The following is a 27,566-nucleotide window of genomic DNA, read 5'->3' as shown; positions in this document are numbered from 1 at the left end:
TCTAACGACACCTCCAGCAATTCCATCGGAAGTGCTTTCTGGAATTTTTCCGGAATTTTCTACTGGAATTCCTCCCGAAGTTACTCCAGAAATTTCTCCGGAAATGCCTCCATGAATTTCTCCGAAAGTTCCTCCAGGAATTCTTCCAGAAATTCCTACAGTATTTCTTCAGAAGATCGTCTAGAAAATCCTTCGGAATTTACTTCTGGAATATCTTCGGAAGTTTAATCATGAATTCCTCCGGAAGTTCCTCCAGGAATTCCTCCGAAGTTCCTCCAGAAATTCCTCCGGAAGTTCCTCCAGGAATTTCTCCTTAAGTTCCTCCGGAAGTTCCACCAGGAATGCCTTTGGAAGTTCCGCCAGGAATTCCTCCGGAAGTCCCACCAGGAATTCCTCCGGAAGTTCCGTCAGGAATTCCTCTGTAAGTTCCTCCAGGAATTCCTCCAGAAGTTCCTCCAGGAATTCTTCCGGAAGTTCCTCCAGGAATTTCTCCTTAAGTTCCTCCAAAATTTCCTCCGCAAGTTCCTCCAGGAATTCCTCAGGAAGTTGCTCCAGGAATTCCTCCAGAAGTTCCACCAGGAGTTCCTCCTAAAGTTCCGTCAGGAATTCCTCCGGAAGTTCCGCCAGAAATTCCTCATGTTCAATCATGAATTCTTCCTAAAGTTCCTCCAGGATTCCTCCGGAAGTTCCTCCGAAAGTTCCTCCAGGAAATTCTTCTTAAGTTCCTTCAAAAGTTCCTCCGGAAGTATCGCGGGGAATGCCTTCGGAAGTTCCGCCAGGAATTCCTCCGGAAGTCCCGCCAGGAATTCCTCCGGAAGTTCCGCCAGAAATTCCTCCGGAAGTTTCGCCAGGAACTCCTCCGGAAGTTCCTCCAGGAAGTTCTTCTTAAGTTCCTTCAAAATCTCCTCCGGAAGTTCCGCCAGGAATTCCTCCGGAAGTTCCGCCAGTAGTTCCTCCGGAAGTTCCGCCAAGATTTTTTCCGGAAGTTCCGCCACGAATTCCTCCAGCAATTCCTCGGGAAGTTTCTCCGGGAGTTCCTCGGGATGTTCCTCCGGAAGTTTCTCCAGGAATTCCCCCGGAATTCCCACGAATTCCTCCAGCAATTCCTCGAGAAGTTTCTCCGGAAGTTCCTCGGGAAGTTCCTCCGAAGTTTCTCCAGAATTCCCCGGAAGGTCCTCCAGGCATTCATCCGGAAGTTCCTCCAGGAATTCCTCCGAAAGTTTCTCCAGAAATTCCTCCGGAACTTTCTCCAGGAAATCCTCCGGAAGTTCCTCCAGGAATTCCTCCGGAAGTTCCTCCAGGAATTCCTCCGGATGTTCCTCCAGGAATTCCTCCGGAAGTTCCTCCACGAATTCCTCCGGAAGTTCCTCCCCGAATTCCTCCAGAAGTTCCTCCAGGAATTCCTCCGGAAGTTCCTCCAGGAATTTCTCCGGAAGTTTCGCCAGGAGTTCCTCCGGAAGTTTCGCCAGGAGTTCCTCCGGAAGTTCCTCCGGAAGTTCCTCCATGAATTTCTCCTTAAGTTCCTCCAAAATTTCCTCCGCAAGTTCCTCCAGGAATTCCTCCAGAAGTTGCTCCAGGAATTCCTCCGGAAGTTCCGTCAGGAATTCCTCCAGAAGTTCCACCAGGAGTTCCTCCTAAAGTTCCGCCAGGAATTCCTCCGGAAGTTCCGCCAGAAATTCCTCATGTTCAAACATGAATTCTTCCTAAAGTTCCTCCAGGAATTCCTCCGGAAGTTCCTCCAGGAAGTTCTTCTTAAGTTCCTTCAAAAGTTCCTCCGGAAGTTGCGCCAGGAATGCCTTCGGAAGTTCCGCCAGGAATTCCTCCGGAAGTTCCGCCAGGAATTTCTCCAGGAATTTCTCCAGAAGTTCTTCTAGGAATTCCTCCGGAAGTTTCTCCTTAAGTTCCTCAAAAATTTCCTCCGCAAGTTCCTCCAAGAATTCCTCCGGAAGTTTCGCCAGGAATTCCTCCAGGAATTTCTCCAGAAGTTCCTCTAGGAATTCCTCCGGAAGTTCCTCAAAGAATTTCTCCTTAAGTTACTCAAAAATTTCCTCCGCAAGTTCCTCCAGGAATTCCTCCGAAAGTTCCTCCAGCAATTCCTCCGGAAGTTCCGTCAGGAATTCCTCCGGAAGATCGCCAGGAATTCCTCCGGAAGTTCGCCAGGAATTCCTCCGGAAGTTCCGCCAGAAACTCCTCATGTTCAATCATGAATTCTTCCTGAAGTTCCTTCAGGAATTCCTCCGGAAGTTCCTCCAGGAATTTCTCCGGAAGTTTCGCCAGGAATTCCTCCGGAAGTTCCTCCAGGAATTTCTCCTTAAGTTCCTCCAAAATTTCCTCCGGAAGTTCCTCCAGGAAGTTCCCCAGGAATTCTTCCGGAAGTTCCGCCAGAAATTCCTCATATTCAATCATGAATTCTTCCTGAAGTTCCTCCAGGAATTCTTCCGGAAGTTCCTCCAGGAATTTTTCCGGAAGTTTCGCCAGGAAATCCTCCGGAAGTTCCTCCAGGATTTTCTCCTTAAGTTCCTCCAAAATTTCCTCCGCAAGTTCCTCCAGGAATTCCTCCGGAAGTTCCGCCAGCAATTCCTTATGTTCAAACATGAATTCTTCCTGAAGTTCCTCCAGGAGTTCCTCCGGAAGTTCCTCCAGGAAGTTCTTCTTAAGTTCCTTCAAAATTTCCTCCGGAAGTTTCGCCAGGAATTCCTCCGCAAGTTCCGCCAGAAATTCCTTATGTTCAAACATGAATTCTTCCTGAAGTTCCTCCAGGAATTCCACCGGAAGTTCCTCCAGGAAGTTCTTCTTAAGTTCCTTCAAAAGTTCCTCCGGAAGTTGCGCCAGGAATGCTTTCGGAAGTTCGGCCAGGAATTCCTCCGGAAGTCCCGCTAGGAATTCCTCCAGAAGTTCCGCCAGGAATTCCTCCGGAAGGTTCGCCAGAAATTCCTCCGAAAGTTCCGCCAGGAATTCCTCATGTTCAAACATGAATTCTTCGTGAAGTTCCTCCAGGAATTCCTCCGGAAGTTTCTCCAGGAAGTTCTTCTTAAGTTCCTTCAAAAGTTCCTCCGGAAGTTGCGCCAGGAATGCTTTCGGAAGTTCAGCCAGGAATTCCTCCAGTTCCTCCAGGAGTTCCTCCGGAAGTTCCTCCAGGAAGTTCTTCTTAAGTTCCTTCAAAAGTTCCTCAGGAAGTTCCGCCAGGAATTCCTCCGCAAGTTCCGCCAGAAATTCCTCATGTTCAAACATGAATTCTTCCTGAAGTTCCGCCAGGAATTCCTCCGGAAGGTTCGCCAGGAATTCCTCCGAAAGTTCCGCCAGGAATTCCTCATGTTCAAACATGAATTCTTCGTGAAGTTCCTCCAGGAATTCCTCCGGAAGTTCCTCCAGGAAGTTCTTCTTAAGTTCCTTCAAAAGTTCCTCCGGAAGCTGCGCCAGGAATGCTTTCGGAAGTTCGGCCAGGAATTCCTCCGGAAGTCCCGCTAGGAATTCCTCTGGAAGTTCCGCCAGGAATTCCTCCGGAAGTTTCGCCAGGAATTCCTTCGGAAGATCCTCCAGGAAGTTCCCCTTAAGTTCCTTCAAAATCTCCTCCGGAAGTTTCGCCAGGAATGCTTTCGGAAGTTCCGCCAGGAAGTGGTTCCTCCGGAAGTTCCGCCAGGAATTCCTCCGGAAGTTCCGCCAAGAATTTTTCCGGAAGTTCCGCCACGAACTCCTCCAGCAATTCCTCGGAAAGTTTCTCCGGAAGTTCCTCGGGAAGTTCCTCCGGAAGTTCCTCCAGGAATTCCTCCGGAAGTTCCTCCAGGAATTCCTCCGGAAGTTTCTCCACGAATTCGTCCGGAAGTTCCTCCACGAATTCCTCCGGAAGTTCCTCCATGAATTTCTCCGGCAATTCCTCCAGGAGTTCCTTCAGAAGTTTCTCCAGGAATTCCTCCAAAAGTTCTTCCGGATGTTCCTCCAGGAATTTAAAAACCCGAGAAAAATCCGAGAAGGTTTTTGATTTTTTTCATTTTAATATTTATTTTTTAGTATAACCTTGACCTTTCGGAGACCAGTAGGATAAAATGTTAATTAAATATTTGTCACGGCCAACCCGCATAATAAAAAACAACATGTTACATGGTCAGAATCATTATTACGATGTAAGATATAGCTTCACAGTTTACGTTGCGGTTATCGAATACTTTTCGATCGATTCTGCTCGACATCATCACTAAATGTCAACATATAACATGCTGTCTCTAAAATGTCCTTTATTTCCTGCATTATATATCAACATTTTATCATACTGTTGATCGAAAATTTTGCACGTGAAAACAGACGATTTTTTATGGTGACATAACTTAACAACCCATTCAACATATTGTTATTTGTCAAATAACCGTACAACAAACTGTTAAAACTTTATATGAGATTGTTCATTTACAGTTGTCAACAGTAAAGGATACTGTTGTCGACCGCACGGGAAAATATCCATGTACAGTTTGTAATTATGCGGGATATTAAAAGCTAAAAATTAAAAATTGAAAATTAGAAAATAAAAACCTAATAAGGCCGATACAAATATTTTAAAATAATTATGTCTCTCCTTATCGGATTTTTTTGCCAAGATATAATATTTTGAGGGGGTAACAAAAAAATCGGGTAATTTTGAGAATTTTTAAAACATTCTTTAACAAATCCGATTTTTTTTATTTGTTTTATTTTAATATTAATTTTCTATTATACCCCCCCCCCCTCCTTCACCATTCGAAGACTAGTAGGACATAATTTCAATTAAATATCTGTTTCGGCCCAAATTAAAAAATAAAAATTAAAAATTGAAAATTAAAAATTAAAAATAATTGATAAAAATAAAAAATAATTAAGTGAATTTCAAAAAAAATATTTGTGTTATTTGTATTTGTGGATACAATAAAAGTATTTGTTGATACGATGAAAAGCGTTTTGAAGAAATAAATTTTGAATTTGTTGTATTTGAAAATGTATTTTTGTACATGAAAGAAAAAAATCCGAATACCCCTAAGCCCGCTGCCGAAAGTGGGATTGATCCTGACCTGTTTTTACGTCATTTTTTCAGTTACATCAAAAATATTACGTGGTAAATTAATTACACTGCATTAATTTGAAAACGAAATATCGAGTACGTCAACTTTTTGTTACGTCAATCAGATGTAATAAAACATAATATTTACGACGGCGATGATGTGCATCGAATCTGATGTGATATTACTTTTTATTTTTTACTGTGTAATCTATGAAAATAAGTTTTCCTACCATCAGGTTTCATATCGTCACATGAAATCTTGCCCTTTTATACCAGTCTAAGACAGTGATCCCCAAAGTGCGGCCCTCTAAGTCTATTCCTGCGCCCCGTGAAGGTTTTTGGATAATACACTACACGTGGCCCATTGATAAGCATTATATGTAGGCTGGCCAGATTACTTCCGTGAAAAAACGGGACAAACTCACTTGCAAAACGGGACAAGTAAAAAAAACCTTCTGACAAAATTCAAAAGCTGTGGAAATTTCAAAATTGATGCGCCTAATTTTCATTTTCCGTGTAAGAAGTGAAATTTTTTAGAGTGCGGATCATTCATCAAGAATAACAAGAATCTCAACAAGGAAAGAACATTAATAAAATGTAATTTTAATTGTTTCCATAAATATGGTTGGCGTTGTCCATTGCTTCCGAAAAGGTGGGACTCATACAATAAATTAAATTGCTGGCTAATTTGTAGGCTGGTTTATAGCTAGGACTCTCGAAGATTTCCGCCGCATTATATTTTAAATCAGGCCGAAATTCTATTTTCTACAACGGAATCAAATAGATCCCGTGGACACATATAGAAGAGAAAATTTCAGACAAGCTCCTAATCTGTAGTGCCTTGTAGCCTTAAAATACGTGAGGACGGAAATCCGAACAAATTTTTCCTCGGTTTGCCATAAACTCGATTTTGGTCAGCTGATTTATGAATAATTTTTTAATGTCTTCGTTATTTTTACAGTGGATGATTTCAAAATATTCAGAATTATTCAGAAAAATTTAGAATTTTTCTTAATGTTTCGATTTATTTCGAACGATTAAAACGATTGAAAAATATGTGGTAAAGAGAATTAAAAAAAATATAGAATTTCCTACTTCGCAAGAAAAAAAATCGAAAATGAACTTAATCTGGAAAAAGAATGCCTGTCCCTGCGCTTCATTTTATTGACATTGAGACGTGACCTGATTTTCCGGATATACTTGCCTATCACGTTACCGGTTCCGTTCAATCCACTGATGAAATTGGCCAAATTTTAATGCCTCCGGAATAAGCAGAAAAAAGTCATTGAAGTGAAAGCGTATAATAAATTCTCCCGTTGTCACCTGTTGTCATTAACTGTTAAAAACCATAAGAAAAGTCGATCCATGCAAAATCCAAAACGACATAGATAGCATTCCCTTAAGAAGCAACACTAATAACATAACATCTCAAACTTTTTTGAGTTTTTGTTTTAGATTCCTGCCTAAAATATTAAATTCGTTTGAATAATATGTTGGAGCTCTTTGGGCAAATCGATGAAAAAACGGGACAAATTGAGGATTTTTCAGATTACGACGGGACAGCCCGATAAGGTCTAAAAAACGGGACTGTCCCGTTAAATACGGTACGTATGGTCAGCCTAATTATATGACATGAGAAGCTTTTTATCATTTCCAATATCTCGGTGTAGCGTAATCCGGACATTGATCATTTGTTAAGTTGTTTTGTAAATAAGTACACTGGATTTTGTTTTTCACGATTTACATTTTTTCGTTTTCGCACTTATCCTTAATGTTTAACGCATAATTATCATGTGATATTTCTTTGATTTATTCAGGATTTTTTGAAACATGTTGCAAAGATAATAGATAATAGATAATAGTAAATGGAAGTCACACGATCAAGAATACGAGCGAAAAAAAAACATGTAAAAAAAGAATCCTGTGTATTTCCCCCGTAAATAAAATCATGGCTTTTTTCAGATTTTTAAAACGAGTTCTGCCACATGTAGCCCTCCTTAGCCGTGCGATAAGGATTCTATCACAAACGCCCGAATGATACTCGCCCGAATGACAAACGCCCGAATGTAACATTCGCCCGAATTCCATTCGCCCGAAAAGACCAAACGCCCGAAAAGACCATTCGCCCGAATGGACTACTTGCCCGAATGGACCACTCGTCCGAATAGGTCATATATATATTTGTATACCTTCAGATTCTATAACAACATGTTATTTTTCCTAATCATATTAAACGAAAAAATATGGCAATCACCAGGAATATATGAACGTACCAGTTTGTCTAGTTTTTTATTCTTTTCTGCTATTTTAGATGTCTTCTTAGCCTGCAGTGATCGGGTATCAGTGGTCGCATTTCTTTCTTCTAGTTCGAACGCTGTAAAACGAAGGACTTCCTCGTTTCAAAAGCGTATTCCACTTATTGTGCCACCCTAAAATGTTATTGGAAGATCGAGGAATACTGTTTAGGGTATTTTCATAGACCGACCATAGTGAAGGGGAGAAAAATGGATCTCTAGTGGTCTTTTTGTGCGTTGATTGGCGACCATTCACGTGAGTCCGCTACGTTAGGCATAAGTACGTTAGGCATAATGGACGTTACGCATTACGGACGTTAGGGATAATGTACGTTAGGCATAATGGTCGTTTGGCATAGTTCTGCCTTCTTTATGTCATGGGCTGTTCTTTGGGTCATTTATGTATAACGTCCATTATGCCTAACGGGTACACCCCATTCACATAATACTTGCTTACATAAAAAAAATACGTTTCTTTGGGTAAGATTTTCGAACCTCCTTGAATGCCTTTGTTATATCTTAACATGAAAAAAGTGCTAAGGTAACAAACTTTTTATAGGCAAGTTAAAGTCTGTAATCCTTCCTGTATGCCGATTGTAATCCCAATCGCTGAAGTTTTCTAAAAACAAAACTTTGATTGAGGAGAAAGAATTTGGGAAGATTCGTTCCTCAGCATTAATCTTAGCCATCCTAAAATCCAATAGTATATACTCTGGAACTAACGTATACTGATAAATTTCGTTTCATCAATGAACAAAAGGCTGTATCATACGTTCCCGTGTTTTAGCATTAATACCAAGGCAACGAATCGACGGTGTTGACCTTCGCCTACAGTTCCGTGAATTGTAAACACTTGAGCAAATTGTTATGGAGCAGTTGAGAATGTTCCCTCAATTATCCAAATCTTGGCTTGTGCTTACAACTCTAAATGATGTGTTGAAGGAAATAGCAAGATCGTCCCATCGTTACCATGGATAGTCGATCGCAAGAAAGGTTCTGCGTCCAATGTTGTCATATAGCATCTGTCGATACGCGCATACAGTGGGTCCAAAAAGTATTCGTCTAGCTGCTTAGGGTGGTTCAAAAAATCGATTTTGCTCCACAGTGCTCATCCGATTATTTATCATGTTCTGAGTGTCCTCTGCAAATTTGAGCTCATTTGGAATAAAACTGATTTAGCACAAGCGATTTCAAGTTTGCATGCAAATTAGTATGGGGAAATTTATTTTTTCTGTATACTGTAAATGACGCTTCTACATTAAGCACTGGTTAAAAGAAAACCTACTTAGCTAAAAGGAATACTCAACAGCTTTCACTCAGTGAAAACCGCATCTTGATTAATCGTTCCAATAATTAGTAATCGAATTTAATCTATACCATGGTTTTCTGGAGCTAATTGCATAACTCCTCAACAGGCAACATTGCTGCTGGTGGCGCGAAAGATAGCACACACAAATTCAGGCTACTATGTTGCACTGCACATTTCAGTGATGCCCTCAATGAAGTTTAACGATCATGACTAAAGATTCGCAACCTGTATTAAAATCGATTACTAATTATTGGGGTAATTAATCAACATGCGGTTTTCGTTGGGTGAAAGCTGTTGAGTATTCCTTTTAGCTATGTAGGTTTTCTTTTAACCTGCGCTTAATGTGGAAGCGTCATTTACAGTATACTGAAAAAATAAATTTCCCCATACTAATTTGCATGCAAACTTGAAATCGCTTGTGCTAAATCAGTTTTAATCCTAATGAGCTCAAATTTTCAGAGGACAATCAGAACATGAAAAGGAATCGGATGAGCACTGTGGAGCAAAATCGATTTTTTGAACCACCCTACTGCATATTCTTTAGTAAAATGTAGAACTTAGGCGTGATAGAAGTGAAATCAAAAAACTTTCTTCTAAATTTGGTTGAAAACTTATCAACACATGATTATTATTCAAAAACAAATAGAAATTTCAATTACTTTTTCTGGTATGTAGAGAATATCTAAATTTCGTCAATTTCCCTCGCTCAAAAAGTATTCGTCTATTCAGAAAATAATCGAGTGAAACACGAATAAAATTGTTTTATTCGCATGTAGTTACACTAGCACACTCTAGTGATGTCTAGCAACATTTTTTTTCAATATTCAATGACAGATCAAATAATGTTTTTGTTTTGTTAGAACTTGGCGCGGGAAATAGAAGCACCATGTGTGGGAAAAGTAAAAAGATGAGTCCAAATGAAAAAAAACTCATTCTACGCCTGCATAATTAGTGCAAGTTGACTTATGACTTTGCGAGAAATGTGGGTAGACCAAGGGCAGCAAGAATTCAACCATTTAATTGGTGATTGATCGCATCAGCGCCACAAAAATCTATCAAAACAAATAACAGAGTGGTCGTCAGCGATGGTAAACTGATAATGATGAGCGATTTATTGTGCGGAAAATAAAAAAAAAATCCTTAAAAACGAGTTTACCCATGTAGGCAAGTGAGTTGGAGAGAAGAAGTGCTCAGATATGAACCAATACGAACAGAAATACCTGTGAAAAGTATGGGTATAATGGGCGAGTATCACGGAAGAAAATTCAAGTGAACCATCAAATTATCAAAAACAGCTCGATTTCCGCTAAAAATATCGCTGGAAGAAGGATGACTTTCGAAATCAAGTCATGATATCTGACGAAAGCAAGTACAGCATATTTGGATCAAATGGCCGATGTATGGTATGGCGGATAAAAGTAATATTGAGATACAGCCGCAGAATCTCTTTTGAGCAGTAAAGCATGGTGGGGGCTCCGTCACGGTCTCTGAGGTGCTTGAGCGCAACCGGTGTGGGAAAATTTCACTTTATTGAAGGAATTATGTATCACAAAATGTTCATCCGCATTTTGAAAGAAAATTTGAACGACAGTGCTGAGAAATTGGGCTTACAGGGGACATACATCTTACGGGATGATAAATTACCTCAAGCACACATCCCAAAGTACTAAGCTTTAGCTACTCTATAATACCCCAATCAACTCTAAATGCCTCCTCAAATCCCAGATATAAATCCAATTTAACTCCATTGGAAGGTTCCGGACGACAAACTTTTAGTGAAATTCGTGAAAGTCATATTTCGAACAACAACGAATTGAAATTAGTGTTGAAAGAAAAATGGAAGAATATTCCGTCTCCCATTGCGGCTAATTTGGTTAGTTCCATGTCACAAGAACTACAACCCGTCATAGATACACAGGGGAATCCAACGAAATATTGAATTCTATTCTACAACTCCTGTTTTCGTTTCAAAAGCGCGCTAAACCTGACTAGACGAATACTTTTGGAGCCCGTATTTTATGAATTGTTATGTTTTGTTACCTTTGTTTTTGTTATTGTTTTATTTTTCTGTTTGATTTTTAACAATAAAGATGAATTGATTAATTTGCTACACAATGTAATCGAAAGTTTTATTTTTTGAGCTTATTAGATTTTATTTTTGACATTCTCTAGAAAACATACAGCTAGACGAATACTTTTTGGACTCACTGTATATATCGTCACATTCTGATGTTTATAAGGGTACATCACGTCGTCAACGGCGTTACATTATACAACGTGGCTCGTTTTTGCTTATCTTAAAAACGAATTTTGCTTGAACCTTAATACTTAGGGAAAAAACATGTCTCCAATACATTTAGAAAGAACAATGTATGAAGAAAAGAAGGGTGAATTCCTATTTGCGCCTCTTATTTTTGACGATTGGTTTAAATAAGTACCCTTGCAACGTTATTTTTCGCTACAGCTCTAATCATTCCGTCACGTTTTGATTCATTTCAGGATGTTTGTGGACCGGTATAAGTGACCAGCATACATAAAATATATTTTAATATCTGATTCTCTTCACAATGCTGAGCGATTGAAACTGTATTTTTTCTATGTGAATGGATTGCAAGACAGTGATGAGTATATTTTATTTATAATCAATGTTAAATGGGGCTTTACACCTCGGGAAAGCTTCCCGCAGGATTTTGGTTCCTTTGGCCTTGGGAAAAAATCTGCGGACCAAATTCCCGCGGGGTGAAGCTACCTTAAAGGACTTTATGCATACGTTTATAAAGAAATCAAGTCATTATTTGAATATTATGAAATATATAATACATAACGTCGTTATTTTTCTTATTATTTCACGCATAAACGAAACGAATATAAAGATACATGTGAGAGACGTGTACAATAAAATATAAGATAAGTAGGAAATCAAATATAGGTACTATGGGAAGATCCATTAATTACGTAACGCAAGAATTGGGTATTTTCAACCCCCCTCCACCCTATGTAACACTTTTTGTATGAAAAATCTGAAAATTTTGTATGGATTGTCACACTTTGCTCAATCCCCCTCCCCCCTCTAAGCGTTACGTAATTTGTGGACGTCCCCTATTTATTTTTATTAGTCACAAAAAATCTTTTCATCAAGTAAGGTGAAGAGTTTATTCGGGCATATAGTCTATTCGGGCGAATGATCCATTCGGGCGAATGGTCTTTTCGGGCGTTTGGTCTATTCGGGCGAATGGAATTCGGGCGTTTGTCATTCGGGCGAATGGAATTCGGGCGAGTGTCATTCGGGCGTTTGTGATAGAACCGCGATAAGACACGTGGCTTCAAAGCAAGACCATGCTGAGGGTGGCTGGGTTCGATTCCCGGTGTCGGTCAAGGCAGTTTTCGAATTGGAAATTGTCTCGACTTCCCTGGGCATAAAAGTATCATCGTGTTAGCCTCATGATATACGAATGCGAAAATGGTAACATGGCTTAGAAACCTCGCAGTTAATAACTGTGGAAGTGCTTAATGAACACTAAGCTGCGAGGTGGCTCTGGATGTAATGCCAATAAGAAGAAGAAGCCACATCTAGAACGTATAAGGCTGTTGTTCTTCATTAATTGATAATTTTAAACTTGTTTTAATAATCTTTTTCGCTGAGTTTTTTTATTTTTCAATTTGGGGTAACATTGATCATCAAACGTTATATATTTACGCAACAAGTTGCTTTTAATTTTTAAACTACCGACCATTTATTTTAAAAGTTTGGAAGAAAATTGTAAAATTTGCACTTTGTAACGTCAACACGCTCTTTTCAAATCACTCAGAGACAGAGTGAAATTGTATTGCCGTCGCATTTTTTTTTCTCACGAAAATCTTACTCATTTTTCGTAAAAAGTGGAACTACTCAAATCGCGATAATCGTAATTGTTCCGACGGAAATAATCACTTTTTTTTTTGCTTGAAAATAATCACTTCGACACCGATGGCCTCGATGATATACTCAATCCAGTTGAAACCCGATATTGGGTGCTAGCGAAGTTGGATTTTTCTCACAATCCGTCCGTTAAACCTAACTTCGGAAGTGGTGCGCTGAATAGCGCTTCGCGATATGAAAACAGCGCACTACTTCCGATGTTAGGTTTAACGTACGAATTGTGAGAAAAATCCAACTTCGCTATCCCCCAATTCCGGTTTTCAACTGGATTGAGAATACTCAGCTGGAAGCTTAGCAGCAGGCGACAGTTCTAGATCAACATATAAAAAGAGCGCCAAAATTTACCCTAGCAGTCATTTTCAATGACGATCATGCCAAGGGTGAAGATCTGGTCGAAGCGTGTTTTACACCCGCGTATTCGCGTTGCCAGGTGAAAGCAACACTTCGTGACTTTGATGAATAGTGAAAGTGACGGTGCATCGGTGAACAGAATACATATTAGCGACGATGGACAGGCTGTGGAGTCACCTTCACTAGATGAGGTTAAAAAAGCTGTTAAAGAGCTGAAAAACAATAAGGCTGCGGGGAAGGACCAGCTTCCGGCTGAACTTCTCAAACATGGCAGTGAGCAGCTTTATGAAGTTCTGCCTGCTAGCTGGTTGGACGGCTTCATTTGCCCTCTCTTTAAGAAAGGGTACAGACTGGAGTGCGCCAATTACTGAGGAATAACCCTCCTTAATTCGGCGTACAAAATGATGTCCCGCATTCTGTTCAACAGATTGAGACCGCTTGAAGAGTCCTTCGTCGGCGAATACCAAGCAGGTTTTCGTGAGAGCCGATCAACGACCGATTACATGTTTACCCTGAGACAAATCCTTGATAAATTCTGGGAGTACAACTTGCAGACACATTATATGTTTATTGGTTTCAAGGCGGCGGCGTACGATTCAGTGAAACGTAATGAATTATGGCAAATTATGCTTGAACATGGTTTTCCGGCAAAACTATTACGGCTGATTCGTATAACGTTGGACGGATCGAAATCAAGTGTAAGGGTTGCGGTTGAAATATCGACGTCATTTGTTACCTTAGATGGATTAAAGCAGGGTGATGCACTCTCGAATCTACTGTTTAATATAGCGCTCGAGGAAGCGATTAGAAGAGCTGGTGTGCAAAGAAGCGGTACCATTATCACAAGATCGCCTATGCTCCTTGGATTTGCGAACGATATCGATATAATCAGGATTGATCACCGTGCCGTGGAAGAGGCTTTCGTGCCTTTTAAAAGGGAGACAGCGAGGATTTGACTCACGATCAATACCAGCAAAACGAAGTACATGGTTGCTGGCAATCAACGTGGGTTCATTAGTAGTGGTGGTAGCGAAATGGTGCTGGATGGTGAAAAATTTGAAGTGGTAGAAGAATTTGTGTATCTTGGAACATTAGTGCCGTGCGATAATGATATTACCCGCGAGGTGAAAAGGCGTATTGCAGCTGCAAATAGGGCTTTTATTTATTTATTTATTTATTTATTTATTTATTAGTTTCTTCAACAGGCTACATAGAGCCCCAACGATGGTGGTATTAACCTAATTGTGGAATACAGTTTTACAACGTTCAAAGCGGTATAACAACGAACGAAGAGTAACAAAACAATACAGTTTATCTGAGTGTACGCCAACAATAAAAAATCAATTCATATTCATTCCTATTAAGTCCCGTAGTCTGCAAACGAAGACAAAACTCGCGCTGTATACTACTCTGATGCTCCCGGTGGCTTTATACGGCCATGAAACATGGACGTTAAAGAAGGCTGATCGGAGAGCTTTCGGAGTGTTTGAGCATAAGGTGCTGCGTACAATACTCGGCGGTAAGCAGAAGAACGGTATCTGGCGGCGCACAGTGATGCCACTCCATACAAAACATGGAAAAAAGTCTTTTCAATCACTTTTTGTCAACCGATTTTCTCGCAACAGGTTGCATTCGATGCGGAATATTGTCCCATTGTTTCCTATTCAAAATTGGCCCGATAGGACTATGGGCTCAAAAGCTGTGGCCAAAATACATTTTTTTCATACAAAATACGGTTAAAACCCCATCACTCATTTTTTTTGGCACTTATCCTCAACCGACTCGCTCGCAACAAACTGCATTCAAAGAAGAATCCTGTTCCATTGTTTCTTATTGAAAATTTGGTCAGATCGGACAATGGGATCAGAAGTTATGGCCAAAATACTAATTTCATTATTACAATACAAAATCACTTTTTTTGGCACTTATGTCCATCCGATTTGCTTGCAACAAGTTGCGTTCGGCGAGAAATTGTATAATGCATATAAACAAATATGAAAAATAAGACCTTTTCACATATTTGTGTTATTTTTACCTTTTCTTACATATTTCTTAATTCTTTTGAACTTGAGCTTGAGCTTGATGACCGCACAATTCGTAGTTGCTACTCCGTGATTGACCAGAACAATCAAAATTGCACAGGGAACCAACAGTTGGGGCTTGGGATTAGCTTTCCAACCTCAATGTGCACATATCGAGAGTTCAGTAATTAAAGGATCAATAACGGCGCCGGCCACGTCCTTACGGTCATCTAGGAAGGGAAGGAATAGTTGGTGTGACATCTGTTGTTACTAGAGACCGAGATCACCTCTGCATCTCCACAGTTGTCACAGGAGGGATTCTTATTAGTGGGCGGGGTAGGTAGTTACACGGATCAGGATTCACCTTGGTAAGTGATGCGATCCATGCAACTTCGATAATATGAAAAAAAAAATGCTTTTAATTATTTTGACCGGGATATTAATGCTAACATAAGTCGTCACCTATTATGACGAACTATTCAATGAATTTTTAAGTGCAAAAAAAAGAAGCATGTTCAAAACCCTATATTTTTAATAATTTTAATAATTTTATTCTATTTACTAGAAGAAAAATGTTTTGTGTATCGAATATATATAGAAAGTCCATAGATGTTGTGAAAACAGTCTAAAAAGAATAAACGAAGTCTGGCTACTACAAAGGAAATTAGTTAAAATACATTTGCTTGACCTTTTCAGTGGTGGTTCTATCGTGAATTTAAAACTAAAAAGTTTCCACCAAACTATCAAATAATTAGCATGTGATAGTTAAAAATAAATAACTTGTATTGTTTTCACAATTTTTACATTTAAGATGAATATTTATTTATCAATTACCCCAAATGAGCAATCATAGCACTGATGAAGCCACTTACATCTTTAATAATGACATTGAATATAACTACACAATGAGAATAAATTTTTGGAGTAGACCTTTAGATTGAGTGTGAACAAAATTATCATTTCACTAAGCACAGCCTATCACGATTCAAGTGCCCCATGCGTGTTATGTTAGCAGATTGCAAATGCACAATATGAGCAGTTAATCAGTTTGAAACAGTTTTATTCATTTTTGTGAACAGGAGAAAAGCTAATAATTAACCCAGGGAAAATATATTAAACACATAACGCGGATTTCGACCCTTTTCAACTCGCTATATAAAGCATCATTGAATTTTGTCTGAATCGTTAGTTAAGCGTACGTAATTCATAAAAAGTACATATGTCTACTAAACCTTTTCCAATCTTTGATGAGTAAGCAAAAAACTCTAGCTTTCAGTGAGATATAAATCCATTATGCCAATACTGTATTGTGCTGTACACATATAAAATACAAAAATATAGGTATAGTATACTAATAAAACAATAAAAATACATCCTTGCGTTCGATCCGTTGGTCTTGTTAGTTTTGTTTAACAAATAGCTTCATGTTATGTTCTTCATCGGCTGGCAACACACATTCTCCTAACTTATTATCACATTTTAAAAGTAATCCAACTTCCGGGGAACGCCCAAATAAAAAGCAGCCCAGTTAAAAAGCGTCCAGTTAGCGAACTGTTGCTGTATTTCAATTGTATATAAGGTTAAAATATTAACTGAATAATCCATATAAATTAACAAAAACCTGCAAAGTGTCTATTTTCTCTACTTAATCAGAAGAAATGTTCATGTTCAACATATGAAGCATAAGAAGACATGAATAAGGCAATATATCAAAATACGCTTGCCTCAAGCAGGCGCTAACTAAAGCCATCCCGGGTAGACGATAATGGCTCATTGACAGTAAAACGTGATATTGATAACAAAACACGACACTGACCCGTCCGAAACAAGAGTAAAAATAACAAGCGAAAACAATAAAAAATTGAACCGAAATATCGCAAAAATATCAGGTCTTGCCATTAACAAGAACTTATCAACATCTTGAGCTATTAGTTTGTTCTTCCTAATGGCAAACCCCGACACTCCCATGACACCCCGGTGCAACCCCCTGCTATTCTCCGCAATAATTCAGGTCCTGCCATTATACATGATATTATACAATTAGAAAACATAGCATGAAACGGACTCACAAAATATGGGTTATGTCTTTGATGATAGGTCTCTCTTCAGTACCTGCTCCATAGTCTTGAAAACACCTTGGTCCTTGTTATAATTTCTGGACACTAACACACGCGATCTTCCGAACTGGAACTAGGATCACCACATTTTTCCGGAAATTTCATCAGCCGAATGAAAAAAACGGGGCAGAAAAAAACGTGACAGGAAGGAAAACAGCAGCTATTCACGCGCACAGCCTGCTCTTCTTTCATATTTCCTAATTCTTTTGAACGAACGAGAAAGGCACCATCACCGATAGGTGGATTATTTAGGGTTTTAGTGCTTGAGATTGCTACGAAGCTTTTTTAAGACAGTGATATATAAAACTTATCATATACATATGACGATTTTATTACCATGAAATAAGCCTTAAGGTCTGAGGGAAGGGTTTTCCGTCAAAAAAGCACGTGGCATCTCTCTCTGAGAGAGAAAATTGCCCAATTCAGCCCGCCAGAATGACGTTGTCAGTGTCGCCAAAATTATTTCATCATTATGCAGTTTACAATTGCCAGGAACCGGAGGAACTTCCGGAGGAACTTCCGGGGGAACTTCCGGAGGAACTTCCGGGGGAACTTCCGGAGGAACTTCCGGGGGAACTTCCGGAGGAACTTCCGGGGGAACTTCCGGAGGAACTTCCGGGGGAACTTCCGGAGGAACTTCCGGGGGAACTTCCGGAGGAACTTCCAGGGGAACTTCCGGAGGAACTTCCAGGGGAACTTCCGGAGGAACTTCCGGGGAACTTCCGGAGGAACTTCCGGGGGAACTTCCGGAGGAACTTCCAGGAACTTCGGAGGAACTTCCGGGAACTTCCGGAGGAACTTCCTGGGAACTTCTGGAGCAACTTCCGTGGGAACTTCCGGAGCAACTTCCGGAGCAACTTCCGGGGGAACTTTCGGAGAAACTTCCGGGGGAATTTCCGGAGGAACTTCCGGGAGAAGTTCCGGAGGAACTTCCAGGGAAACTTCCGGAGGAACTTCCGGGAGAACTTCCGGAGGAACTTCCAGGGAAACTTCCGGGGGAACTTCCGGGGGTACTTCCGGAAGAACTTCCGGGGGAGCTTCCGGAGGAACTTGCGGGAGAGCTTCCGGAGGAACTTCCAGGGGAACTTCCGGAGGAACTTCGGGGGAACTTCCGGAGGAACTTCCGGGAACTTCAGGAGGAACTTCAGGAACTTCCGGAGGAACTTCCGGGGAACTTCCGGAGGAACTTCCGGGGAACTTCGGAGGAACTTCCGGGGAACTTCGGAGGAACTTCCGGGGAACTTCCGGAGGAACTTCCGGGGAACTTCCGGAGGAACTTCAGGGAACCTGGAGGAACTTCCGGGGAACTTCGGAGGAACTTCCGGGAACTTCCGGAGGAACTTCCGGGGAACTTCCGGAGGAACTTCCGGGGAACTTCGGAGGAACTTCCGGGGAACTTCGGAGGAACTTCCGGGGAACTTCCGGAGGAACTTCCGGGGAACTTCCGAGGAACTTCCGGGGAACTTCCGAGGAACTTCCGGGGAACTTCCGAGGAACTTCCGGGGAACTTCCGGAGGAACTTCCAGGAACTTCCGGAGGAACTTCCGGGGAACTTCGGAGGAACTTCCGGAGCAACTTCAGGAGGAAGTTCCGGGGGAACTTCAGGAGGAAGTTCCGGGGGAACTTCCGGAGGAACTTCCGGATGAACTTCCGAAGGAACTTCCGGGGGAACTTTCGGAGGAACTTCCGGGGGAACTTCCGGAGGAACTTCCGGGGGAACTTCCGGAGGAACTTCCGGGGGAACTTCCGGAGGAACTTCCGGGGGAACTTTCGGAGGAACTTCCGGAGGAATTCCTGGAGGAACTTCCGGAGGAATTCCTGGAGGAACTTCCGGAGGAATTCCTGGAGGAACTTCCGGAGGAATTCCTGGAGGAACTTCCGGAGGAATTCCTGGAGGAACTTCCGGAGGAATTCCTGGAGGAACTTCCAGAGGAATTCCTGGAGGAACTTCCGGAGGAATTCCTGGAGGAACTTCCGGAGGAATTCCTGGAGGAACTTCCGGAGGAATTCCTGGAGGAACTTCCGGAGGAATTCCTGAAGGAACTTCCGGAGGAATTCCTGATAAGTTCCTGATGAGTTTCTGTAGAATAATTAAGAAGAATGCATGGAGGAATTCCTGGAGGAATATCCGGAGGAGTTCCTGTAGTTCAGGTAGAATCCCAGAGAAAGATTTGGAGGAATATACGGAAAAATTCCTAGAGGAATATCCGGAGGAATTCTTGGAGGAATATTTGGAAGAATTCCTCCGAAAACACTTCCAGGAATTCTCAAGGTTCCTTCTGGAGTTCTTCTGGAGATGCATTCTGAATTTCCTCCGGAAGTTCCTTCTGGATTTCCTCCGGAAGTTCCTTCTGGATTTCCTCCGGAAGTTCTTTCTGGAATTCCTCCGGAAGTTTCTAATGGAATTCCTCCGGAAGTTCCTTCTGGAATTTCCCCGGAAACTCCTTCTGGAATTCCGCCGGAAGTTTTTTCCAGAATTTCTCCGGAAGTTTATTTTAAAATTCTTGCGGAAGTTCATTTCGGAATTCCTCCGAAAGTTTCTTCTGGAATTCCTCAGGAGGTTCCTTCTGAAATTCCTCCGGAAGTTCGTTTTTGGAGAGCTTTGGAAGTTATTTCTGGAATATCTTTGGAAGTTCCTTCTGGAATTCATCTTAAAGTACCTCTTGGAACTCCTCCTTAAGTTCTTTCTAGAACTCCTCCGGAAGTTTTTTTGGAATTCCTGCGTAAGTTGCTTTGGAAAAACTGATGTTCTTCCAGGGGTCCTTCTGGAAGTTCCTCTAGGTTTCCTGGTAGACCAATTGATATGAACTCCTACACAGTTTGAAATTTTTTGAACTTCTGATTTAGATGAGGTGCGAATCATATACGCGAGCTCGACGGACGTGTATGGACATGACTGGGCAATGTCAGTTTTGACCTGTTAAACCAATTGTTCCAAACTTCACAATAGTTTGGACAACCTAGAACATCTGGTTTGGGTATAACTGAAACGAAATTTGTAAGTGTCGTGTCTACGGGCATGTATTAACATAAATATATGATATCATGTTTCATCGAGCGCAGTTGACCTTGTAGACCGATTGATTCCAGAACATTTTGGATATCTGGTACATCTGATATTGGTATAACTGAGTTCCAAATCGTATGCATGGGCTCTACTGATTTGTATGGACATCTTATTGCTGTCGGATTTGTACCGAGCGCAGTTGACCTGGTAGACCAATTGATCCAAACTCCAGAACAGTTTGGAAAACCTAGAACATCTGATTTGGGTAAAACTGGGTAGAATATCATTCCCCTGGCCACTATTGACCTACCTGGACATGACGGGTTTCTATTGGCGCGGGTTTCCGTAGTTTTCATTGTCAATATTTGCATATAATCTTTCATTACTATAGAGGTCATTTTGGATTCGCTAGGGATGTACAGAAGAAACATTTTGTTGACACATAGTATAGTCGATGCTAGAATAGTGTTATAAAACATTTTTTGAACCTGTAAGTTCCAACTGAAGAATGTCATGTAAATCGAAATTTACTATATTTTGAATAAAAAAACATCCTTACTCACGCCCCTCTAGGGACAAATTGAGCATCCCTAGAAACATATCTTACCAGTATGAAGAAACTAGATGAGATAGGTAAGACATCCGTAAAAGAATTGTGAAAATCGGTCGAAAGACGCTTGAGATACAGCTGTTTGAAAATTTAGTTCCCACGATTTTCTGATCACTGTATTCAGCGTGTTAATGCTTATGTTTATTTCATGAATGCCTTGAAGAAAAATGCTGTTTGCGCAGATTTGCGCAAAACAATAATCATATCCCCGAAAAGCTGAATAAATAAGCTTTGAAATAAGCCCGATTCGGCATGCGTGCGATTGCGTGCTCATAGTTAAAAATCAGGTTGAACAACATCATGTCTTCGCCATACATGTTGCAAGCAATTTTAAAAAAACATCTTTGATTTACCATTGGATCGACATGATGCACCCCGTGCAATTTTCATCCAATCTTCGTGAAATTTGGAGGAAAGACATTTCAAACATTATGAAAAATTATAAAAATACTTTCGAAGCTGTACGCTCAACTCAATTTTCTTCAATTTTTTCCGCCTTGGCATCACTGTGCGGCGTCGCATGAACCACGAATTGTACCAGGTATATAAAGGGCTGGATATTATTAAGCTTATACAACACGGCAGACTACGGTGGGCTGGTCACGTTGTTCATATGCCGGAAGAACGTCAAGCGAAGATAATATTTAGTAAAAAACCCGGAAGGGGCTGCAGACTTCGTGGAAGGCCGCGTACACGATGGCTTTTTGCAGTTGAAGAGGACCTGAGGGCGCTCAATGTTCAGGGCGAGTGGAAGCGATTGGCCCAGGATCGAGTTCAGTGGAGAAGGATACTACATTCGGCGTAGGTTCATCGAAAAGCTGTAGCCCATCAAGTATCAAGTAAGTATTCGCGTTGCCAGTTGGGTGAAAATCGGAACTAGCCGCTCCGTTGTGTAGAGCGGTGGGTCGCCCTCGGCCGGAAGGAGCTCGTTGTCATGACGACGAAACCCAGGGGGAGGAAGTGGGGGCCATTCGCTAATGGATGGAGCGTGTGGTGTTGGAGCTTGAATCGATGCTGCAGTGGCCACCAGCCGTTTGTGCGGTTGCCGGGATGGCTAGAAATTTCACCTCGTTGAGAGCAGGAAGACGGTTTTTCTTCGGCAGGTCCTGGTGGAAACTTTCTTCCGGATTTCCAAAAACACGGCCCGCTTTGGACAGTCCTTGGTTGTAGCCCGGTGTTTGTCGCCGCTGTCGGCGCACTTAGGATCAGCCACCTCCATCTTGTCGCACTCTTCGGTCGGATGGGGTTCGCCACACTTGTTGCAGCGCTGCTTTATGCGGCAGTTCCTAGTGCCGTGCCCGGAGTTGAAGCAGTTGGTGCATTGCGTGACAACGCGGTGCACTGACCGATATCGCTCCCAGTCAACGACGGTGTAATTTATAACGCTGACCAGCTACAGGTCCTCCCACGTGGTGGAGCCGTGCTCCAGGTGGACCAGATAAAGTTGGTCGCGATATCTCCTCGTCTTGCCGTGACGAGCGATCTTGTGCACGGCAACTGGGTCCAGGCCGCAGCTCTTGAGTGTCGCTATAAGATCTTCTTCCTTTATGTCGTGGAGCTCTCGCACCAAAGCCTTGAGCGGCTAGGTGCCGGGATGGTCATGAGTGTAGTACTCATACTTGTGGACTTCGAGGAACTTCAAGACGGATTGATGATGGTCCTTGTTTGCTCGGCATCACTTTCACGCCCTCGCTGCAGAGCCGAAAATTACACAGTGTAAAGCGGATCGCCCTTTACAAACACGGGCGGGCACTTCTCCTTCCGCTCCGGTTGCACCTGCGGCAGCTGCGATTGCTGCTTCTTTCTGTTTTTCGGCGGAACACGTTGCTCTGCAAAAGCTGCTTGGAGGGGCTACCCGCGCCTCCTAGAGTAGTGCGCTTAGGCACTCTTCTCGCGACCGAATCGGCCACCAAGTATCCCATGATGGGTCCGCAAAAACGTAAACAGCGAACAAACGAGAAAAAAAAAACACTAGGAAAAAAATGCGCGAACAAAAAGCATGAGACACGGGTGGTTTTATACACAGGGAAAAAGGCCCGTACCTTATATCAGTCTGATGTTCGTGTTGGGGATGCATGAGCGGGATTGATTCATTTGGAATTATATACCGGTTAAGAAAAGAAATGACATTTTTAATAGTTCAACGTTGATAATTGATATCAACGGGGTTTAGAAAATTTCTGGAGAGTTCCCGAATCGATTGATAAGAAAATCTCAAAAATACTATTGAAAGATAAAGAAGCTTTTAGCGTTTGAAATATCTCTTAATTTCGTGACGGTCTAATTTTGAATTTTTGTTTTACACCCAATATCCGAGGGGAATATCTAAGGGGAAGGCTTAGACGTAACCAATCGATACGGTCGAATATCGAACATCAAAAAATCGATTATTCGAAGTGAAAATATCGACACTAGAAATATCGTATCGGTATGGTCCATTCCTACACCCAACCAGAGATTGCAACATTTTATTGCAATCTCGCATTAGTTTCGCGTACAGTTTGCCGACATATGCACAGATTGTATTAAGTAAACGGCAGGCCCTTGCATTAGTTCTCCGGTCACGGTCCTCCTTCAGCCAACTCGGACTTTTCCACCAAAGTGCATTGTGAAAGATGTATTCGGACAGCACTCCACGTGATATCTGGTCTGCTGGGTTGTCCGTACCAGGAACGTGTCGCCAATTCCAATCCTCCGTAAGCGTTTGGATTTTTGCCACTCTGTTGGCAACGAACGTGGTCCATGTTGTTGGTGGTGATTCTATCCAACGCAACACGCAAGTTGAGTCCGTCCAGAAAAAGGTTTGGACCGTCAATCTAGTTGATTCTTTCACTTTTTCGTATAGCTGCGGCAACAGAACGGCACCACAGCAAGGAAAAGATTGGCAGCGTAGTGGAGCCACTTTAGATCGAGATGACAATATCCGTACCATAGTCGTTCCACTGGAGTCTTGACTACGTAAGTAAACGCAGCCGCATCCGAGAAACAGTGTAACTCCACCAAAACTGCTCTGGGCAAGATTACACACCGATCGATTAGAATTTTATTCAAGAAAGGGAGTCCTGCATGAAACTGTTTCCAATTCTCACCCACCATTAAAGGTACGGGCAATCCCAATGATCTAACCGATTACCTTCTCCGTCTACCAACGTCCATAGTTGGTGCATGAAAATCTTGGCTGATGAAGTCGTGGCCCCAATCAAGCCAAGTGGATCGAATAATGTTGCGATCTGTGACAGTAGTTGACGTTTCGTTAAAGGAACTCATGGTTCAATCGATGGGACAGCAAACTGGAAACGAAGAGTATCGGTATGGGGTATTCAAGTTAGTCCTAAAGTTTGGACGAATTGCTCAGGATCCAGATTAATCCCCTTGGGATCTCGTATTGCCAGGTTTTCCTCGGGTACACCATCAAGAATTTCTGCGACATTACAAGCCCACTTCCGGAGCTTAAACCCACCGCATTGCATCATCTCCGTCAGTTGATTCCTAGTACTAACGGCTTGTTCCACTTCGTCCGTACCGGTGATGACGTCGTCCATATAAACGTCCTCACGAATTGCTTTTGCTGCGAGCGGGAAACGGTCGGCTTCGTCAGCAGCCAACTGTTGGAGGGTTCGGGTTAGGGTTTTAGTACCGGGAGTACCGGTACCGGAATTCCCGGGAGTACCGACCAATTTTCGGTTCCGAAATACCGGTACTGGCTTAATGAAAGTACCGGTATTTTCGGTACCAAACAAAAAGTTTTGGTTAAAACTTCCGGTGGTTGAACCACATTATTTGAATGCAGCAGCTAGTAAGAAAGATATTTCCCGCGTGATTTTTGAAAACGTCGTAGGTCCAAAAGAAAGGCTCTCTTTGTTTACTTTCTCTTTCAATTATTACGAAGCCATACTACCATTTACTTCGGATTTTTCACAGAGATCTGAAGGAAGCAGCTTTGTCTAGCGTGCTGAGGTAGAAATATTGCAATAAATGCAAAACTAGCTTCGAAAGTGACAGAGAGCGTAATGAAAGAGAGTCTCTTATTTGGACTTACGACGTTTTCAAAAATCATGCTAGATTTTTATACTAAATTTTCAAACACCTGACACACTGTGTAACCTTGGCCACTCAGCTCGATTTTGAATGACAAGATTGAAAAACAGCTGTGTCTCGCTCCGTTCATTCATATTTATACGTAATATCGCTACAAATCATCTTTGGATAAATGCAGTCGTGACGTATTTCTGTCAGAGAATTGAAACTGTCATTGTCTAGTATTGTTTACGGTGGTGAATTGAGTGATCAGTAACATTGAAGATGGAATTTGAAGCAATTAGCAAGGAAGGAGTGCCGGACACATCCATTTGGAAATATTTTCTTCGTGGAATTCAAAACCGTGGTGTTGCAAAATATGCTAAGTGTTCCAAAGTGATCAAATGCGAAGGTTCGAGTACCTCCGGATTGAAAAAAACATCTCAAAGGAGTACATCAAATCAATTTGGACAAACGTCCGGCATTCAATGACGTACCTGAAGACATCGTCACATCCTAAAAAATCGTCACACTTCATTAGTATTTTTACAAATCGTCCCCGCTTGAGGCGAGAGTGTTCCTGTAAGTTCGATTACTGTACCAGGATTCGTAAAGATTGTAAGAGAAGAGTTCACTTACCATGACTCAGAAAAAGCTACAAGGAAAATACTTGTCAATGCTTCATGATTCACTAGCAACAGTTCGCCCTACTTCTGTAGACTCAGAAAGAGCTTTCTCTGTTTCTGGAAACTTCGCTTCTAAAACACGATCCCGTATGTCTGACGAGACATTGAATATGCTGTGCGTTTTGAAAGCATATTTCAAGGATAAGGACAAGCCCCAAGACCCCAAGTGTTGAATACATAAAAAGCAATAAATAAAGTTTGAATCGTTACCATTAAATCCTGACTTTTTATTGATTTTAATGATTTTCGAAAAAAAATCTTCCAGTACCGGTATTTTCCCGGTACTGAGGGGTTCAGTACCGTAGTACCGGGACTCGCCAAAAAGGGTCGGTACTAAAAACCCTAGTTCGGGTGGCTAAATAAGGTGCGGGATTTGCTCCGTATGTAACGGTGTTGAGTTCGTACACTGCAACTTCCTCCTCCGGGGCAAACCGGAATAGTATGGATTGGAGTGGCCGATCCGTTGGCCAAGCGAGAATCTTCCGAAACATCTTCTCCGCGTCCGACACGAGAAGCACCTGCTTTGTTCGGCTGCGTAGAATTATTGACCTCAAATCATCCTGTACAACTGGCCCTACCAGAAGTACATCATTTAAGGACACCCCAGAAGACGTTTTGCATGAAGCATTGTAGACCACCTTGACCTTGGTGGTACTACTGGCCTCCTTAACCACCGGATGATGCGATATTTTAACCTTGTCCTCTGTAGCTTCCTCAACCTTGCATATGTTTCCCAATTTCAGGTAGTCGTCCATGAAGGAAATGTATTGCTCCCGCAAGTGAGCGTCCCTTGCCAATCTTCTTTCCGTACCAAGAAGACGTCGGAATGCGATATCCTTAGACTCGCCCAGGTTTGGAAGAACGTCCTCGTTTTTAGGTAGTGGAACAATGTAACGACCCTCTGGACTTCTCTGAACTCCCCGCTGGAAAATTGCTTCACACTTCTTCTCCTCTAGCGAACAGGTATCCGAAAAATTCCACCTCCTCGCAGGACCAGAATCGCGCTATCAACTTTTCCAGATCCTTGGATGTTGAGAAGTGGCAGTTGATTTGGAGATGTTCGCTAGGAACTGAGCACCCACCACAAACTCCTCAGCCAAACACTGAGTCCGTAAGGCTTGGTAAGTTTTTACCGATTGTGATCCTTCGTCCTGACTCGAGGAATTCAAAGAAGGCCTCGATACCTAACACGATGTCGACTTCCTTCGACGTGAAGAATGCTGGATCCGCAAGCTCAATCCCTTTTGGTAGAACCCACCGCTCCGTATTGATTGAGGTTGTTGGTAGATTTGCGGTAACCTGTTGTAATACCAGAAACTTCATGTCTCGCGAGAAGTCCGAGACTCGCGAGCGAATGACTGCTTGAACCATGTCTTTGACCTTGGAAGCCCCTTGCCCTATGCCCAGGATTGAAACCTCGATCTTCTTTCTGTTCACCTTCATCCTTTGTACCAAGCGGTCCAAAACGAAGTTGCTCTCTGAGCCCGAATCAAGAAGAGCACGAGCATGGTACTTCATGCCAACGTCATCCTCAACAACGACCACCGCTGTTGACAGCAAAACCTGTGACGTTACTTGATTTGCCGCACCGCTCACCGAAACGTCTGTTGCTGCCATATACACCACCCGAGCAGCACAAGTCAGACAAAAGTGGTTGCAGTATCTTTACTGTGACTGAATCGGGTCATATATGAGTTGGAGTAACTTATGAGGAACATGTGTGCTGCCAGGGCACTTGCATAGAACTGGAGCCTGATGAACCCTGAGAATCTTTGGAGTTTGAAGGATGGCTACTAGACTGGCCCAGGATACAAAAAGTCGTCCGATTCTACGGGGCACCCCCCAGGATTTTGCCTTTGGGTAAGAAAATCATTCTCTGAAAATTTCAGCCTGATCGGTTATTGCATAAGCTGGCGCAATTGATTTGAAGTTAATATGGGGGTTTCAGCCGAAATATATGGGAAAATACACCTCTGTTACTATTTCGTACAGGAAATTGGATGGAAAAGTCCGATTGAGGCCAGATTTGCAGGAAATGAAGTTATCATGCCAATGAACAATTTGACATAAAATTCTACTATGATTAAATAAACTTTAATTTAGTTTTTAGCTGATTTATTTGGAGTTGGGTTGAGCACATTGAAATTCATTTTATTTATTTTCAGACTAAGGCCGAAGTGGCCTGTGCTGCACATAAAAGACTTCTCCA

At 42.0% G+C, this 27,566-nt stretch overlaps 2 protein-coding genes across 3 annotated transcripts in view; one reads left to right on the top strand and one right to left on the bottom strand.

Moving 5' to 3' along the window:
• The window catches only part of LOC134207731 (gamma-aminobutyric acid receptor subunit alpha-6), a 642,164-nt gene that overhangs the window by 406,498 nt on the left and 208,100 nt on the right, over nt 1-27,566 (top strand). The window lies entirely within an intron of this gene.
• Nucleotides 1-27,566, bottom strand: part of LOC134207728 (gamma-aminobutyric acid receptor subunit beta-like) — a 118,706-nt gene that overhangs the window by 73,463 nt on the left and 17,677 nt on the right. The gene's annotated exons all lie outside the window — the stretch shown is intronic.

Source organism: Armigeres subalbatus, chromosome 1, assembly GCF_024139115.2.
Source record: "Armigeres subalbatus isolate Guangzhou_Male chromosome 1, GZ_Asu_2, whole genome shotgun sequence".
NCBI lineage: Eukaryota > Metazoa > Arthropoda > Insecta > Diptera > Culicidae > Armigeres > Armigeres subalbatus.
This window is presented reverse-complemented; position numbering and strand designations above follow the sequence as displayed.